This window comes from Dasypus novemcinctus, chromosome 5, assembly GCF_030445035.2.
Source record: "Dasypus novemcinctus isolate mDasNov1 chromosome 5, mDasNov1.1.hap2, whole genome shotgun sequence".
Lineage (NCBI taxonomy): Eukaryota > Metazoa > Chordata > Mammalia > Cingulata > Dasypodidae > Dasypus > Dasypus novemcinctus.
In genome coordinates this window covers 86,300,274-86,320,112 of record NC_080677.1, presented here as the reverse complement: position 1 = coordinate 86,320,112, position 19,839 = coordinate 86,300,274, and the positions used below count along the sequence as shown (strand labels likewise).

The window sequence follows — 19,839 nt, the reverse complement described above, 5'->3', positions numbered from 1 at the left end:
TTCTTCCTGTTCAGTTTTTTGGAAGAGCTTGAGCAAGATTGGTATTAGATTGTCTTTGAATGGTTGGTAGAACTCACCTGTGAAGCCGTCTGGTCTTGGGCTTTTCATCTTTGGGAAGTTTTTTGGTTTTTTTTAAGATTTATTTATTTATTTATTTCTCTCCCCTCCTCCCCCCCCCCCACCCCCCACCCCGGTTATCTGTTCTCTGTGTCTATTTGCTGCATCTTCTTTGTCCACTTCTGTTGTCAGCGGCACGGGAATCTGTGTTTCTTTTTGTTGCATCATCTTGTGTCATTTCTCCGTGTGTGCGGTGCCATTCCTGGGCAGGCTGCACTTTCTTTTGTGCTGGGTGGCTCTCCTTATGGGCACACTCCTCGTGCGTGGGGCTCCCCTACATGGGGGACACCCCTGCGTGGCACAGCACTCCTTGTGCACATCAGCACTGCACGTGGGCCAGCTCCACACAGGTCAAGAAGGCCTGAGGTTTGAACCGCGGACCTCCCCAGTGGTAGATGGATGCCCTAACCACTGGGCCAAGTCTGCCGCCCATTTGGGAAGTTTTTGGTGACTGTTTCAATCTCTTCACTTGTGATTGGTTTGTTGAGGTCTTCTATTTCTTCTAAAGTCAGTGTAAGTGGTTCATGTGTTTCCAGAAATTTGTCCATTTCATCTACATTTTCTAGTTTTTTGGCATACACTTTTTCATAGTATCCTCTTATGATATCCCTTTTCTCTGTGGGGTCAGTGGTATTGTCCCCTCTCATTTCTGATTTTATTTATTTGTGTGTTCTTTCTTTTTTTCTTTGTTATTCTAGCTGATGGTTTGTCAATTTTGTTGATCTTCTCAAAGAACCAACTTTTGATTTTGTTGATTCTCTCTTTTGTTTTTTGTTTTTTTTTTTGTTCTAGATTTCATTGATTTCTCCTCTGATCCTTACTTTTTCTTTCCTTCCATTTAGTTTTGGAGTAGTTTCCTGCTCTATTTCTAGTTCTGCCAGTTATGCAGTTAGATCTTCAATTTTAGCTCTTTCTTCTTTTTAAATATAAGCATTGAGGACCATGAATTTCTCTCTCAGCACTGCCTTTGCGGTTTCCCATAGGTTTTGATATGTGTGTTCTCATTTTCATTCTTCTCAATATATTTGCTGAATTCTTTTGCAATTTCTTCTTTGACCCACTGATTGTTTAAGGTGTTGTTTAATCTCTATATTTATGACTTTTTCCTTTTTCTGTCCATTATTGATTTCCAGCTTCATTACGTTGATCAGAGAAGGTGTTTTGTATAATTTCAATTCAATTGAAACTTGTTATGTGACCCAACATGTGATCTATCTTGGAGAATGAACCATGAACACTTGAAAAGAATGTATATCCTGCTGTTTGAGGTGTAATGCTCTATAGATGTCTGTTAGGCCTAGTTCATTTATCATTTTGTTCAAATTCTCTCTTTATTTATTTATCCTCTATCCAGATGTTCTATCCAGTACTGAGAGTGGTGTATTGAAGTCTCCAGCTATTATTTTAAGGACATCTATTTCTCCCTTCAGTTTTGCTAGCATGTACATCCAGTATCTTGGGGCACTCAGGTTAGGTGAATAAATATTTAGTACAGTTACTTCTTTCTGGTGAATTGCCCCTTTTATTGATATATAATGACCTTCTTCATCCCATCTAACAGTTTTGCATTTGAAATCTATTTTGTCCAATATTAGGTATTGCTGTTTCAGTTCTTTTTTGGTTACTATTTTTATGGAATATTTTTTTTTCAACCTTTCACTTTTAACCTGGTTGTGTCCGTATGTCTTGTAGACAACATATAGATGGGTCATATTTTTTTAATCCATTCTATCAGTCTGCATCTTTCGATTGGGGGGTACAAACCACAAACCATTAACATTTAATGCTATAACTGTAAAGGCATTGCTTACTTCATCCATTTTTACCTTTGGCTTTTGGTTATTGTATCACACTATAGTCTATCTCTTTACCTCTTCTAATATCCTTCATTACACTCTTCTCCAGGTCTCTTACCCTTATTTTTTCCTTTCAGGCTGCAACACTCCCTTTAGTATCTCTTGTAATTCTAGTCTTTTGCTTACATATTCTATCAGTTTTTGTTTGTCTGTGAGGACTTTGAACTCCCCTTCATTTTTGAAGAACAGCTTTGCCAGATACAGAATTTTGGGCTGACAGTTTTTCACTTTCAGTTCCATAAATACATCATACTACTTTCTTCTCTCCTCCATTGTTCCTGATGAGAGGTTGGCACTTAACCTTACCAAGTTTCCCTTGTATGTGATGCTTTGATTTTCTCTTGCTGCTTTCAAGGTTTTCTTTTCATTTCTGCTATTTGTCATTCTGAATAGTGAGTGTCTTGGGGTAGGTCTTTTTGTGTTTATTCTTTTTGGAGTGTACTGTCCTTCGTGGGTATTGATATATATGTCTTCCATAAGGATAGGGAAATTTCCAGTCATTATTTTCTCAAATATTCTTTTTGCTGCTTTTCCATTCTTTTCTTCTTCTGGAATGCTGATAATGCATATGTTTTTGCATTTTGCATTGTGATTCAATTTCCTGAGACCCTGTTCGATTTTTTTCATTCTTTTCTCTTTCTTTCCCCCTGTCTTTTCCAGTTCAGATGTTCTGTCTTTGAAATCACTAATTCTCTCTTCAAGCAGTTCAAATATGCTATTATGTGCCTCTAATGTATTTTTAATCTCATTCATCATGTTTTTCTTTCCCATAAGGACTGTTACTTTTCTTTGTAGACTTTCCAAGTGTTCTTTATGCTCACCCAGTGTCTTCTTAATATCGTTTTTCTCTTTAGTCATATTTTCTTTCAATTCTTTTAAATTGATTTAGGAGAGTTGTGTGATTATCACTGATTAATTTTCCTAAATCCTGAATCTCTTCAGGGTATTTGATTTGTTCCTTTGGCTGGGCCATCTCTTCCTGTTTTCTAGTATGGCTTGTTTTTTGTTGTTGTTGTTTTGTTTTTTGTTTTTGTTTTGCTGATGTCTAGGCATGTGATATATTGGTGAATTTACTCTGATGGCCAATTTCTTTCTCTTGCCTATTATTTTTTCATAGCTTTTTGATATTTGGTTCAGCTTATACTAAATCTTTAAAATTGCCCACTTTAGTTACCAAAATCATGCCAGGGACTCACTAATGGGGTGCAAACTTTCTCCCAGGGGTGGAGTAAAGAGAGCTCTAAAAGCAGTTTTTATCCATGCAATTTCCTGACTGGCCAGCAGATGGTGCTCATTGACACACCTTTCCACAGAGTTGTATCTCTTGTGGTTTCCTTTGTTTTCATCTGGTCAGAACCAAGATTCAAACCAGACTCTGCTGTCCAAATTCACTGAAGGAAAGCCCTCTGATCCCCTTGTAACAGGTGACAGGGTGGTAGTTGTCTGCTCCCCTCTCAGTCAACTACAGTGAGCAGGGGTTTTATCCCTGCTGAATATCTCAGGGGTACAGGAAGGGATCCCTTCCTGGTGGCCAGGATTTTTAGCAACTCACAGTTTATTGTTTCGGCTTCTTTGTCTCTCTGTTCCTCACCCTCCAGGGGGTTGTGAAGCACCATATTGGTCTGCTGACGCCAAAGCAGGTCCCTCAGGAAGGTTTTGGCTCTTTATTGTTTTTGTGAGAGAGCTGAGTCTGCCTAATACAATGCCATGTTCCCACAATCCACATATATATATGTGTGTGTTCCCAGTTCATCCAGTTCTCCCAGCACCATTTGTTGAGTAGACTGTTTTGACTCAGCTGGGTGGGTTTGACAACCTTGCCAAAAATCAGTTGACCATAGATGTGAGAGTCTCTTTCTGAACCATCAAATTGATTTCGTTGGTCAGTCTATCTATCTCTATGCCTGTACCATGCTGTATTTTACCACTATAACTAAGTAATATACTTTAAAGTCAGAAAGTGAGAGTTCTCCAACTTTGTTCTTCTTTTTTAAGATATTTTTTATCTATTCAGGGCCCCTTGATAAATACATTTGATAACTGGCTCTTCCATGTCTGCAAGAAAAGGTGTTGGATTATTCAAGGGACAACCAGCAAGATGGCAGGAAAGTAAGGAGGTTCCAGTCAGCTTGTGCTAAAAGAAAGTTAGTAATCACCTAGAGCTATCTAAAGCACCTGTTTGGGGGTCCAGGAAACCAGAAGAGAATCCTGCAACATCCTTGAAAGTGGAAGGAGGAGACTGCTCATCTGCAGAGATTTGTAAGTGGAACACTCACACCACAAAGGCTGGTACCCATCGTCCACTGGCAGCACAAGCCTCCTTGGGAGCTATTCTGTGGCTGAAGTTGGAAGCTCCACTTCCAAAAAAAGTGGGAGAAAAAGGTGGATGGCTACTAACTTCAGCTACTGAATAGTTAATTCAGCTGGCTAAAGTATAACCCAAGGAACAGCTGAACTTTGAACCTATCCAAGTTGGAAAGAGGCTGGTAGCTGACATTTTGACTCACCCCCAGCATGAATGGAAGCTGGGCTGATTGAAAATCACAGAGAGAGTAGAGACTGTCTTCTTTCCACCTAGATCAGACTGCAGCCCTAGCCTAGGCTTCATTCTCATTTCTGGCAGGAAGGAAGCTGGCAGGACCTGCACCAGACCTCTCCAGGTAACTGCAGGAACATTCAGCTGGCAAAGACTGAATATTTGGAAGTCTGCTGGGGCAACTGTGGGGTCATTTTGGACCCACATAGCACAGATTGCTGCCCACACTTGCAGCTCCATCCCACCCCAGACTGGGGAGGAAGGGGCATGAAGCTTCATCAGTCACTCTGGGCAACTACAGTCTATGCCTCCACGACTTGGATTATTATACATAACTGTGGCTCTGTACCTGCCTCTGTCCCTGTCCTTGTCTCCCAAAGGAGAAAGGTGGGAGAAGCTTCAACAACCCCTGGGGCAATGCAGGTAGCTTGAACATCCACAGCTTATAGCATGAACTACATATTTGACTCCTACTACACAACTGGAAAGGGAGAAAGGTAAAGAAAGCCCTAAACCAAAGTGAGAAACTGTATCCAGAATAAATACATCTAGTAAGCCAGATGCCAAAACACCAACAAAAAATTGCAATCCATACCAAGAAACAGGAAGATATGGCCCAGTTAAAAGAACAAGATAAACCTCCAGAAGACATAAAGGAGTTGTGACAACTAATCATCAATGTTCAAACAAATCTCCTTAATAAATTCAATAAGATGGCTACAGAGATTAAGGATATTAAGAAGACACTGGATGTGCACAAAGAAGAATTTGAAAGCATACATAGAAAAATAGCAGATCTTATGGGAATGAAAGGTGCAATAAATGAAATTTAAAAAAACATTGGAATGGGAAGCGGACTTAGCCCAGTGGTTAGGGCATCCATCTACCACATGGGAGGTTCGCAGTTCAAACCCCAGGCCTCCTTGATCCATGTGGAACTGGCCCATGTGCAATGCTGATGCACACAAGGAGTGCTGTGCCACACAGAGGTGTCCCCCACATAGGGGAGCCCCATGCACAAGGAGGGTGCCCTGTAAGGAGAGTCACCCAGCACAAAAGAAAGTTCAGCCTGCCCAGGAATGGTGCTGCACACATGGAGAGCTGACACAACAAGATGACGCAACAAAAAAGAAACACAGATTCCTGTGCCGCTGACAACAACAGAAGTGGACAAAGTAGAACACACAGCAAATAGACACAGAGAACAGACAACTGGGGTGGAGGGAAGGAAGAGAAATAAATAAAATAAATAAGTCTTTTTAAAAAATATTGTAATCATATAATAGCAGATTTGAGGAGGCAGAAGAAAGGATTGGTGAGCTTGAAGAAATGACCTCTGAAAGTGAAAAACACAAAAAACCAGATGAAGAAAAGAATGGAAAAATATTGAACAAGGTCTCAGGGAACTAAATTATAGCAAGAGGCATGCAAACATATGTGTCATGGGTGTTCCAGAAGGAGAAGAGAAGGGAAAGGGGGAGAAGGAATATTTGAAGAAATAATGGTAGATAATTTCCCATCCGTATTGAAGGATATAGATTTCCATGTCCATGAAGCACACTGTACTTACTCCCATCCAAAAAAATCAAATAGACCAAGTCTGAGAACATACTCATCAGAATGTCAAGTGCTAAAGACAAAGAGAATTCTGAGAATATCAATAGAAAAGCAATGCATAACATATAAGGGATATCCAATAAGATTAAGTGCTGATTTCTCTTCAGAAACCATGGAGGTAAGAAGACAGTGGTATGATACATTTAGATACTGCAAGAGGAAAACTTCTAGCCAAGAATCTTATTACTGGCAAGACTGTCTTTCAAAAATGAAGGTGAGTTTATAATATTCACGTATAAAAAGAACAGAGAGAGTTTGTAACCAAGAGAATGACTTTGCAGGGAATACTAAAGGGTGTGCTACAGTCTGAAAAGAAAAGACAGGGGAGAGAGCTTAGAAGAGAGTCTAGAAATGAAGGTTATAATAGTAAAAGTCTCAAAAGAGTGGTGAAATTAAAATATGACAGATAAAACCCAAAGGTCAAAATGGGTGAAATAAGAACTGCCTTTACAGAACTAACACTGAATGTTAATGGATTAAACTCCCCAATCAAAAGACACAGACTGCAGAATGGAAAAGAAAATATGATCCACCTATACACTGTCTGCAAGAGACTCGTCTTATAACCAAGGATACCAAAATATTGAAAGTGAAAGGCTGGAAAAAGATATTCCATGCATTCAGTAACAAAACAAGACAAAACAAAAAAGCCAGAGTACCTATACTTATATTAGATGAAATACAACTTTAAAAGACACTACTAATATGCAATCTGAGAAGGAGGTCAGGAAAAAATTCCATTTACAATAGTGACTAAAAGAATCAAATATTTAGGAATAAACTTAACCAATGATGTAAAGCACTTGTTACAATGCACTGTTAAAAATTTTTTTAAAAAGCCCTAAATAATTGGGAGAACATTCCATGCTCACAAATTGGAAGATGAGATATCATTAAGATGTCAATTCTACCCAAATTGATATATAGATTCAATGAAATCCCAATAAAAATTCTACCAGCATTTTTTAAATAATTGGAAAACATGATTATCAGATTTATTTGGAAGGGTAAGGGGTCCCAAATAGCCAGAAACATCTTGAAAAGAGAGGCTGGAGAACTCTTACTCCCTGATTTCAAATCATATTACTTAGCTACAGTGGTTAAGTGGTATTGGAATAGAGATAGACACATAGAACAATGGAACCAAATTGATGATTCAGGAAGAGACCCTCACATCTATGGTGAAGTGATTTTTGACAAGCCTTTTAAATTTACCCAGCTTGGGAAGAACAGTCCATTCAACAAATGATTCTGGAAGAACTGGATATTCATAGTCAAATGAAAGAGAGAGTACCCCTTTCTCACACCTTATACAAAAATTAACTCAAAATGGATTTTAAAAAATCATGAATATAAAAAGAAGAACCATAAAGCTTCTAGAAGAAAATGTCAGAAAACATCTTCAAGACCTGGTAGTAGGTGGTAGATTCTTAAACGAGATAAGAGGAGGACTGAGTTGGACTACTGATGCCTAATGTATGTAGAAATTTTAATTAACTTTACTGTAGAAGTGTGGAAATGTACAGAGTTGATGGTAACACATTATAGTGAATAACAGCTCATTTATAAATGGGAATGTGGCTGGAAAGGGTAGTCTAGGGATGTAAATATCAATTGAATGGGACATAGAGAGTAATTTAAGGGCTGAATAACACAGTAAACCCAGAGGTGGATGAGAATTGTGGTTGCTGGTACAGATGCAGAAGTGTCCTTTGTGTGCTAGAGCAGATCTACATAACTATTGCAGGGTGGTGGAAATGTAAAGAACAATGGGAAAACTACAACTAGAGTGATCTATGGACAATGGTTAATAGCAATACTGTAATATTCATGCATCTATGCCAAAGATGTACTGTGTTGGTAATGGGGGAGTACGGAAAAACTGTGCCAAATATACACTTTGGACCATGGTTAGTGGTAATAGTCTGATGATATTATCTCATAGGCTGTAGCAAATGTTCTGCCACAGAATGGTGTGTTGATAGAGGGCTGTTGTATAGGAATTCCACACATGTGCGTGATTGTTTGGTAAGTTCTATAATAAAAATATACTGAAAAAATAATACTAGGGTGTATTGGGGGGAAAATAATCAAATCCAAGATATGGACTATTGTTAGCAGTAAGATTTTGATAATATTCTTTCATAATTTGTAACAAATGTCTCACAACAGTGCAGTGTTGGGTTGATGTATGGGACCTCAGTATGATGATATGCATGTTTTCTTTATAAGTTCACTACTTTTACTATCCACTTATTGTTTATGTAAGTTCATGTATAAATGATATAAAAATAATGTTAATAATAATAGGGTGGGTTGGGGGAAAAATACCCCACATGTAAGATACTTTGGTTAGTAGTAATATTTTGAGGATTCTCTTAAATCTTTAGTTAAAAATGTTTCACAACAATACAAGGTATTGGTGGTACGGTGAGGTATGAGAGCCCTCTATGATGTTATGCATGTTTGTTTTATAAGTTCACAACTATTAGTATATATTTATTGTTTATTTATGTTTATGTGTGAGTGATATAATTCAATAAATTTTTTTTTAAAGATTTTGAAATTTTGTTTGGGATTGCATTGAATCTATACATCCCTTTGGGGAGAGTTAATACCTTGATGATATTTAGACTCCCAATCTGAACATGGAATGCGCTTCCACTTATTTAGGTCTTCTTTGGTTTCTTTTAGCAGTATATTAATGCATCCTTTTCTGAATATATTAATACATCCTTTATGGCCTTGGTTAATTTTATACTGAAATATTTGATTCTTTTAGTCACTATTGTTAATGGATTTTTTTCCCTTGACTTCCTCCTCTGATTGTTCATCAGTAGTATATAGAAACACAACTAACTTTTACCTATTAATCTTGTATCCCTCCATTTTGCTGAACTTGTCCATTAGTTTTAGTAGCTTTATTGTATTTAAAGCAACTCTTACACAAATATTCAAACAATTAACTGCAAACACTTTAGAAACAAGTGGAAAAATAGATATAAAGATCCTAATGGAAAATTTAAAACTCAAAAAGACAGTCCCAAGCAGCAGTACTCCAGCAGTCATCTAGTAATTTTTGGCCAGTTTCTTTATTTTGTATATCTAATATTATTTTAGGTATCTATTTCATTAATTTTTCATTAATTTATGACCTGTTATACATTTGGGGATTTTTAAACATTTTTTTAAGTTGGTAACTGCTTGTTTTTCTTATAAATTGTTAATTGATTTTGAATAGATAATACATTAACATGGTTCAGAAATTTTTAAAAATGGTGCACAGTGGAAAACAGTCTCCCATGGTGCCTTCATCTCCTTGTTCTTCCTTCTTCACCCAGAGACTCTTTAAATGCATGTACAAGCTAGGAAGGACTCATTACTTTATAGTTTCCTTTTTTCCCTAGGTTTTTTAAATGAAGGAGCATCAGTAGGAGTCAGATTGACTGGGATTTGATTTCTAGTACTCAGTTTCTTTATCTATAAGATGAGGTAATCATATTGTCCCAGTCATAATGTTGTTAGGAAGGTTAAGTAAGAAAAATACTAAAAAAATCTTATCACTGTTTCTTACATGCAGATAGTGCTCAGTTAATGTAATTATTGTCATTATTTATAACCTTTGAATGAAAGAAAGAGCATGGAAAGCGAAAAAACACATTGATTTCCTAGGGCTGCCATAACAAATTACCATAAACTAGGTAGCTTAAAACAGCAGAAATTTATTGTCTCAAAGTTCTGGAGATCATCAGTCCCACATTTAGGTGTTTCCAGGGCTGTGTCCCCTCAACATGCTCTAGGGTTGATTCTTTTCCTTGCTTTTTTCCAGCTTCCAGTCGTGTTGGCATTCCTGGCTCCATCACTCTAATCTCAGCCTCCCACTTTCCTTGGCTTTCTCATCTTTATGTGTCTCTCCTCTTCGTGTCTCTTATAAGAACACTTTGTTATTGGATCCAGAGCCTAGCCAGATAATCCAGGTCAATCAGATCCTTATTTATACCTGCAAAGAATTTTTTCTCTAAGTTAGGTCACATTTACAGGTACCTTGGATGAGAATGTGGACTTCTCTTTTGGGGGGCTACCATTTAACAAACTACAAATGTCTTTTTGTGATTTATTTTGTGATGACTTAATCTATTCACAGATAATGAGGACTTTAATGTGTTACAAACTACAATATTGCAAATATATAGTAGCATTAATTTGTATTTTGTTTTATATCAATATCACATGTAGTAAAAATTTACTGGCAACCTTATAAAAAATAATCGAATGGTAATAAAACAGCCACAAACTAAGAAGAAATGCATTATTTTTTGCTAGTACAGTTATTTGGTTTCCCTTTGATTCTGTATGTGTATTTGTAAGGGGCAGAAGGAAAGAAGTAGGGGGAGAGGTTAAAATATAAAAGCCTGCACTGAAGGGTTTTAATCCCATTTGATAACAGAAGCTTGAATTGGCATGTCACATCTTCAAGGATTCACTTTTACTCTCTGTTGTAAATTTTCTATCCCAATGGTGTCCCACCTCTTTTATATAATAGCAGAATGACTTATCCATTCTGTAATAGCACAAAAGAGTTGGAAGATACAGAGACACCAGATGCATTTCTCTATATATTTTGGTACAGAAAAAGTAGAGGAAATGTTAAAGTTTTTGTTAGAAATCCATATGACTCTGCTTCAAAGAATCACCATTTCTAAGAGAGAAAACTCTTGATTGCAATACAAGCTTTCAGAGAGAGACACCTTATGTTTAAAGCTGCATTTCATTGTCAGTATCATCATAGTCACTGCAATTTGTGTATGATGAAACCATACAACAAAAGCACTAATGTCTAATTTGGATTTTAATTTTTTGTAGTTGATTAGCCTATATTAACTCCACATACCCATCAAGGTAGTAGATAACTAGAGCCATTGCATGTGGTATTATCTTTTTTTCTTTTTAAAGATTTACTTTATTTATTTCTCTCCCCTTGCCCCCCCTCCCCACTCTCTGCTCTCTGTCCACTCACTGTGTGTTCTTCTGTGTCCATATGAACCCTCAGTGGCAACGGAAGCTGCGTCTCTTTTTTGTTACATCATCTTGCTGTTTCAGCTCCCCGTGTGTGTGATGCCACTCCTGGGTGAGCTGCACTTTTTTTATGTGGGGCGGCTCTCCTTGCAGGGCACACTCCTTGCATGCAGCAGCACTGCATGTGGGCCAGCTCACCACATGGGTCGGGAGGCCCTGGATATCGAACCCTGTACCCTCCCATTTGGTAGGCGGATGCTCTATCAGTTGAACCATGTCTGCTTCCCGATATTATCTTTTGATAAATATGTATTTTAGTTTGAAATGGGCCCATAGCCCATTAAAATAGTATCATCTGCCTTAAGCAATTAACCTCACACTGCCTAAGGGATACCTTAGTAGACTTTTAATAAAATTTTATTGTGGTGACATATATATAACATAAAAATTGCCATTTAGATTTTTTTTGTGGCGATGAATGCACAACATTGTGATTATACTAAAAGCCATTTATTATACATTTTGGATAGATCATATGGTATGTGAATATATCTCAATAAAACTCCTTAATAAATAAACAAATAATTGTGTAAGAAGAGCCAGAAATAGCAGGGGAAATATAGAGAAATTGAGAGGTATAGAATTTTCTTGATTCCTTGTCTATTTTTTGCTTTTTATTATTATTATTGAAATAATGAAAATGCTCCAATAATGATTGAAGTGATGAATGCCTAACTATGTGATTATACAAAATACCACTGATTGTACACTTTGAATGAAATATATACTTTCTTAATTTTTATCAATAAAATTGATTTGTTAAAAAAAGGAAAAAATTGCCATTTAAAAATTTTTAAGGGTACACTTCATGGGCATGAATTATAATCATGATTTTGTACAACCATCACTACTGTCTTAGTTTACCAGGGCTCTTAAAGAAAAGGAATATATGGTCTCATCGTTTTGGAGACTAGAAATCCATCATCAATTTATGTCAGGGCTTGCTTTCTCCCAGTGTCTGTAGCATTCTGGCAATCTTCCTTCACGTGGCATTCCCTCTCTCTTTATATCATTTCCTCTAATTTCAACACATACCTGGCTTCTATGGAATCCCCTACCCCCTTGCGGCTTTTTTCTTGCTGTCTGCTTTCTGTGTCATTTACTGTGCATTCTTCTGTGTCTCTATTTATGATTATTATTTTTTAATTTATTTATTTCCCCCCTCCTTGCAGCTTGCTTGCTGTCTGCTCTCTGTGTTCATTCACTGTGTGTTCTTCTGCGTTTTTGCTTGTCTCCCTTGTTCGTTGTGTCACCTTGCTGAGTCAGCACTCTGCAGCGCTTGCAGGCCAGTGGCACTCTAAGGCATTTGGGCCAGCGGCTCTCTGCAGTGTATGGGTGAGCCTGCGTTCACAAGGAGGCACTGGGATGTGAACCCAGGGCCTCCCATATGGTAGATGGGAGCCCAACTGATTGAACCACAGCTACTTCCCTTCTATCGACTTTTGACTCCTACTGAGTCCGAAGTTCTGTCTTATAAGGATTTTTGGTCAGTAACTTAGAGGCCTACCCTTATTCAGTTTGATCTCATCTAAATTGGATCTTTGAAGCTCCTATTCACAAATGAGTCCACACCTTAGCTAAAAATAACATCTTCAAAGGTCCTATTTACAAATGGGTTCATGCCCACAGAAACACAGATGAAGTTTTAAACATGTCTTTTTGGGGTGCAAGATTTGTTCCCCAACAACTGTATCTATTTCCAAAACTTTTTCATCACTCAAACAGAAACTCTGTGCCCATAGCCCATAAAGCAGTTCCTCCCCATTCTCCCTCCTCTCCATGCATGAATAATCTCTTTTTTTCTCTATTAATTTTACAGTTTTAGATATTGTATATAAGTAGAATCATGCAATATATGTCCTTTGGGGCCTGACTTATTTCATCTAGAATAATAATTGCAGTACATATCAGCTCTTCATTCATTTTTATCACTTAATATTTCATTGTACATATGCAGTATACCATATTTTATTTATCTTTTAATATGTTGATAGAAATTTGGATTGTTTCCATCTTTTGGCTATTGTGAATAATGCTCCTGTGAGCTTTAGTGTCTAAGTATCTTTCTGAGTCTGTGAATGTACCTAAGAGTGTTTAAGTGTGTTAGGGTTCTCCAGAGAAACAGAACAGGGAGGAGATATATTTATATATGTAAATATTATAGTATAGGTATGTAAATATTAATAGATTTTTCATAGGAATTGGCTCATATGACCATGGGAATTTACAAGTCCAAAGTATGCAGGGTAAGTCACAGCTGGAAACTCTGATGAAAGTGAACTTTAATTCCTGAGGAGAAGCTGGCTGGCAGAAGTAAAGGCAGGGATTTTTCTTTCTGATTTCTCAGATCCTCAGTTCTAGCTTTGAAATCTCTATCTTATTAGATGAGGAGACTGCCCTCATTCCTGAGGGCAAGCTCCTTTGTTGAGTAAAGATACTACCAACCATAGATTCAATCAACTGACATAGATTCAAATCTGTCTATGAAATACCCTCACAGTAACAATCAGGCCAGTACTTGCTTGACCAAACAACTGGACACCATAAACTAGCCAAGTTGATATATGAAATTAACCATCACAGTGGGTCATATGACAGTTCTACACATGACTTTCTGAAGAACCACTCAACTATTTTCTACTGTGGCTGTACCATTTTATATTCCTACCAGCAATGCACAAGGGTTTCAATTTCCCCACGTTCTGACCAACTGTTATATTCCTTTTTATTTTCTAATAGCCATGCAAGTGGTTGTGAAGTACTATTTCATTGTGGTTTTGATTTGCATTTCCCTAATGATTCATGATGGTGAGCATTTTTTCATGTGCTTACTGGCCATTTGTGTAACTTCTCCAGAGAAAGTGTATTTGTATCCTTTGTCCATTTTTTTTTAACTTTCTTTTTTACAAGTCAATTTTATTGATACATTTTAATAAAACATTCAGTTCATCCAAAGTGTACAATCAATGATATTTGGTATAATCATGTAGTTCTGCATTCATCAATTCAATCATTATAAGAGTATTTTCATTATTTCAATAGTAATAATAATAATAAACAAAAATAGCCAAATAAAATTCTTCACCTCTCAATCTCTCTGTTTCTTGTGCTATACATTACTGCTATTTCTAACTATCCTTTCAGAGTTATTTATTTATTAAGCAGTTTATTGAGGTATATTCACATAATATTCAATCTATGGCTTTTAGTATAATCACAATGTTCTGCATTCATCATCCCAAAAGTTTACAATTATTTCATTACTCCAAAAAGAAAAATCCCACGCCTCTTAACATACCTTCCCTAGCTCTACATGAACACTAATAAAATTTCATCTTTATAAATTGATTTATATTTACATTTTATGTAAATGGAATCATAAAATATGTTACACAATATATTTAGCTTATAGTAACACAATCATACAGCATTTGTCCTTTTGTGCCTGGCTTGCTTCACTCAACATAATGTCCTCTGGTTCATCCATGTTGTCATATGCTTTACAACTTCATTTCTTCTTACAGCTGCATACTGTAACCACAGTTTGTTTATCCATTCATTAGTTGATGGACACCTGGGATATTTCCAATTTATGGCAATTGTGAATAACATGGCTGTTATTTTGAACAGAGGTGTGCAGATGTCTATTCATGTCACTGCTCTCAGTTCTTCTTGATATATGCCCAGTAGTGGTATTGCAGGGTCATATGGCAAATCTATATTTAACATGTTTAGGAAATGCCTAACAGTCCTGCACAGTGGCTGTACCATTCTTCATTCCCATCAACAAAATAAGTGTTCCTGTCCCTCCACATCCTCTCCAACACTTGTAGTTCTATCTTTTTAATGGGATGATTCTGATAGGTGTGAAATGATATCTCATTGTAGCTTTGATTTGCATTTCCCTAATCATTAGTGATGTTGAACATTTTTTCATGTGTTTTTTTGCCATTTGTATTTCTTCTTTGGACAAATGTCTATTCAGGTGTCTTGCCCATCTTTTAATTGGGTCATTTGTCTTTTTATTGTTGAGTTGTAACATCTTTTTATATATCATGGATATTAAATGCTTATCAGACATGTGATTTCCAAAATTTTCTCCCATTGTGTCTGCTGCCTTTTCATACTTGACAAAGGCCTATGAAGTGAGAAAGTGTTTAATTTTGAAGAGGTCTCCCATTTAGCAATTTTTTCTTTTGTTACATGCGCTTTGGGTTTAAGGTCATAGAAACCACCACCGTGAGGTCTTTAGGATGTTTCCCTACATTTTTCTTCTAGTAGTTTTGTGGTCCTGGCTTTTTTATTTAGGTCTTTGATCCATTTGAGTTGATTTTTGTATAAAAAGTGAGATAAGTATCCTCTTTCATTCTTTTGGTTATACATATCCAGTTCTTTCAGCACCATTTGTTTTGTCCCGGTGTCATGGACTTGGGAGGTTTGTCAAAAACCAGTTGACCTTAGAGGTAAGGGTTTATTTCTGGACATTCAATTCTATTCCACTGATCGATGTTTCTATCTTTATGCCAGTACCATGCTGTTTTGACCACTATAGCCTTGTAATATGTTTCAAGGTCAGGCAGTGAAATTCCTCCCACACTGCTCTTCTTTTTTCAGAATGTTTTTGGCTATTTGGGTGCACTTTCACTTACAAATGAATTTGGTAATTGCTTTTTCTATTTCTAGAAAGTAGGCTATTGGAATTTTGATTGGTATTTCAAGGAATCTATAAATCAATTTGCATAGGATTGACATCTTCATGATATTTAGTCTTCCAATCCATGAACATGGAATGTCCTTCCATTTGTTTAGGTCTGCATTGATTTCTTTTAGCACTGTTTTGTAGTTTCTGTTTATAGGTCCTATACTTCTTTGGTTAAATTGATTCTGAGGTATGTGAGTCTTTTTGTCACTATTGTAAATGGAATATTCCCCTGATTTCCTTCTCAGATTGTTCAAACTAGTGCACAAAAACATTACAGATTTTTGTGTGTGATCTTGTATCCTGACACTTTCCTGAACTCATTTATTTGTTCAAGTAGCTTTGTCATAGACATTGCAGAATTTTCTAAATATAGGATAGTATCTGCAAATAGTGAGAGGTTGTGGTGACAATGGGCATCCTTGTCTTCTTCCCGATATTAGGGGAAAGCATTCAAACTTTCCCCATTAAATACAATTTTGGCTGTGGGTTTTTCTTATATGCCTTTTATCATATTGAGGAATTTTCCTTCCATTCCTATCTTTTAAAGTATGTTAATCAAGAAAGAATGCTGGATTTTTTCAAATGCTTTTTCTGTGTCAATTGAAATGATCGTGGTTTTTTTCCTTCAGTTTGTTAATGTGGTGTATTATGTTGATTGATTTTCTTATATTGAACCAGCCTTGCATACAGGAATAAATCCCATTTGGTCATGATGTACAAGTCTTTTAATATGCTGTTGGATTTGAATTGCAAGTATTTTGTTTAGAATTTTGGCATTTATGTTCATTACAGTGATTGTTCTGTAATTTTCTTTCCTCGTGTTTTCTTTATCTGGCTTTGGTATTAGGGTGACGTTGGCTTCATAAAATGTGTTGGATAATTTTCCCTCCTATTGAAAGTTTTGGAAGACTTTAAACAGGATTGGTGTTAATTGGTTTTGAAATGCTTGGTAGAATTCACCTGTGAAGCCATCTGGTCCTGGACTTAATCTGTTGGGAAATTTTTGATGATGGATTCAATCTCTTTAAAAATGTGATTTGTTTGTTTAGTTCTTGTATTATTTGTAACATCTGTGTAGGTTGTTTGTGCATTTCTAGAAATTTAACCATTTCACCTAGGTTGTATAGTTTGTTGGCATATGGTTTCTCGTAATATCCTCTTATGATCCTTTATATTTCAGTGGAGTTAGTCATAACTTCCCCCATTTCATTTCTGATTGTATTAATTTGCATTTTCTGTCTTTTTTTCTTTTTTACTCCAGCTAGGGGATTGTCAATTGTATTGATCTTCTTCAAGAACCAGTTTTGAGTTGTTGATTTTTTCTATTGCTTTTTTTTCCCTCAATTTCATTTATTTCTGCTCTAATCTTTTTTTGTCTTTATTTTTTTTATGTTACATTAAAAAAAGATGACGTCCCCATATACCCTCCAACCCCCTCAGCCACCTCCTCTCCCCATAACAACAACCTCCTCTATCATCATGAGACATTCATTCACTTGGTGAATACATCTCTGAGCACTGCTGCACCTCATGGTCAGTGGTCCACACCATAGCCCATACTCTCCCACAGACCGCCCAGTGGGCCATGGGAGGACATACAATGTCCGGTAACTGTCCCTGCAGCACCACCCAGGACAACTCCATGTACTGCAAAAGCCCCCACATCACATCACTTCCTCCCACTCCCTACCCCTAGCAGCCACCATGGCCACTTTCTCCACACCAATGCCACATTTTCTTCGATTAATAATCACAATAGTTCATGAATAAAATATCAGTAAGTCCAATCTAATCCATACTCTATTCCTCCATCCTGTGGACCCTGCAATGGTTGTGTCCATGCCACATCTATATCAAGAGGGGGCTAAGATTCCATATGGATGCTGGATGCAGTTCTCCTGCTTTCAGTTGTAGTCACTCTTGGCTCCCTGGTGTGGTGGTTGACCTTCTTCACCTGATGTTAGCTGAGTGAGGTAAGTCCACTAAACCAGAGTGTAGGAGTTGCAAGTCTGTTGAGGCTTAGGGCCTGGCTATCACATGGTCAGTCCAGAGATTCAGGTCCCCTGGGTATACACTAAACACTAGTGCCAACTACAGATCCGGTAAAAGTAACAGGAGAAGCTTGTGAACAAAGATCACATCTGAGTCCAGCTTCATCACACAGAAACACAAACTCCAAAGTAGGGCCAACTGACATGGCACTGAACTCCATCTGCTATTGACCATAGAACCTGTGGGTCTCTGTAGCCCTCAGAAGAACCAATACCTGAGGTTATATCTACTTTATCTATCTCTGGGACTCTGCTGAGGTTTGCATAAAGGCAGCCCCTCTGATAGCCTCCCAGCTCTTTTTGGAGACTCATAGCCATATGAACTCATTTGTCCTTTCCATTTCCCCCTTTTATTCAGGTCAAAAATAATTCTTAACTCCTGATATTATATGTAGACTGAGATATTCTGCAGGTCCGAGTAGACCCTTTTATTCAAGGTCATTTTCTAATTACATCATCAGATGGTACTTGGTAGTAATCCCTCAGCACCAGGGAGGCTCATCCCCAGGAGTCATATCCCATGCTGGGGGGATCACAACGCATTTACATGCTGAGTTTGGCTTTGAGAGTGGCCACATTTGAGCAACACAGAGGCTCTCAGGAGGTAATTCTTAGGCACCCTGCAGCTCTAGGTCTTGTTCTTATTTCAGGTGCACAGGCTCACAAGCATAGTCATTAGTATCAAGGACTCATTGTTGGACCTTCCTTCTTTTTTGGTCTTTCCCGTTGCACTTGGGGAATTGTTGCTTTTCCTTTAGGGACTGTGATAGAGCTCCCCTGGCTAGGAACTCAGCACTCCCTCAGTTGTTTTTAATTGTAACCACTATGAAAATATCCAAACATTTTTATGTACCCTGGATATATGCCCTGGAGAACTCCCTGCCAACCATGTGTCCCCTGTCAATAACATCCCACACCAGTATTCCTCCCCTGCCATTGTTGAACCTCTCTGTGATCCAAACTTCTTCAAAAATGAATCCCAATATATTGCCAGGTTCCATTAATAGTAAAATGGAATATAGTGAAGAGTTTAAAGGTTAGATATAGAATACATATTAATTTAGAAAAATTAAGTAAAAATAAATTGGGGAATAAAAAAATTTAAAAATGCAAAGCTTTGCTGTTGAAGTTTCGCCTTCCATAACTGCAATAAGTGTTGCCTTGTATGCAAATTTGCAAGACAACTTCTTCCATCTTTTCCTCAGTGTCTACGTCCTTTCTTTTTCTTTTTTTTTTCCCCTAATTATTAAGCTTGTCCTCACAAAAGTTTTAGATCACAGTAATTCATATATACAATACACAGTACTCCCACATATCCAACATAAAACCCTTTTCCCATCCACAGCAATAATCTTTTTACATATTCATAGTATATTTACTGAAAGCGATGTACAGATATTGAGACAATAGCTTTCAAACAAGGTAAAATTTGGGTTTACATTGTGGTTTATATTTTAGACTATACAGTTTTCTAAATTTTTAGTTATCTTACGTTTTACAATATGACTTGTATTTTAGCCTATAGGCCCCTATACATTTTTGGTGTATCTTAACATGTCTTATATCCATCCTTGCATAATCTTGTGGAACACTTCTATTGCCCACACAGTTACATGGATTCCATCTATTCAATACCTTTCCCCCTCCCCTCAAGGCCCACAGTGACAGTCAATCTTCATTGCTTGAAGGGCGATGTTCAGAGATACTTGCAACAATGTTGAGGCCTTGATATGCTCGACTGCCCTAACACATTGGGAGCCACTATTTCTCTCGAGAGATACAATTGCGTCTATTTGAGAACATCAGTCCTCCCCAGGATGTGGGTATACCTTCACTTTCATTATATGGGTCTCTATCCAGTGATATAACCCACTATGATAAAAT

At 37.2% G+C, this 19,839-nt stretch overlaps 1 protein-coding gene across 2 annotated transcripts in view; it reads left to right on the top strand.

Annotated features, from left to right (window-relative positions):
- The window catches only part of IMMP2L (inner mitochondrial membrane peptidase subunit 2), a 1,033,857-nt gene that overhangs the window by 734,622 nt on the left and 279,396 nt on the right, over positions 1–19,839 (top strand). The gene's annotated exons all lie outside the window — the stretch shown is intronic.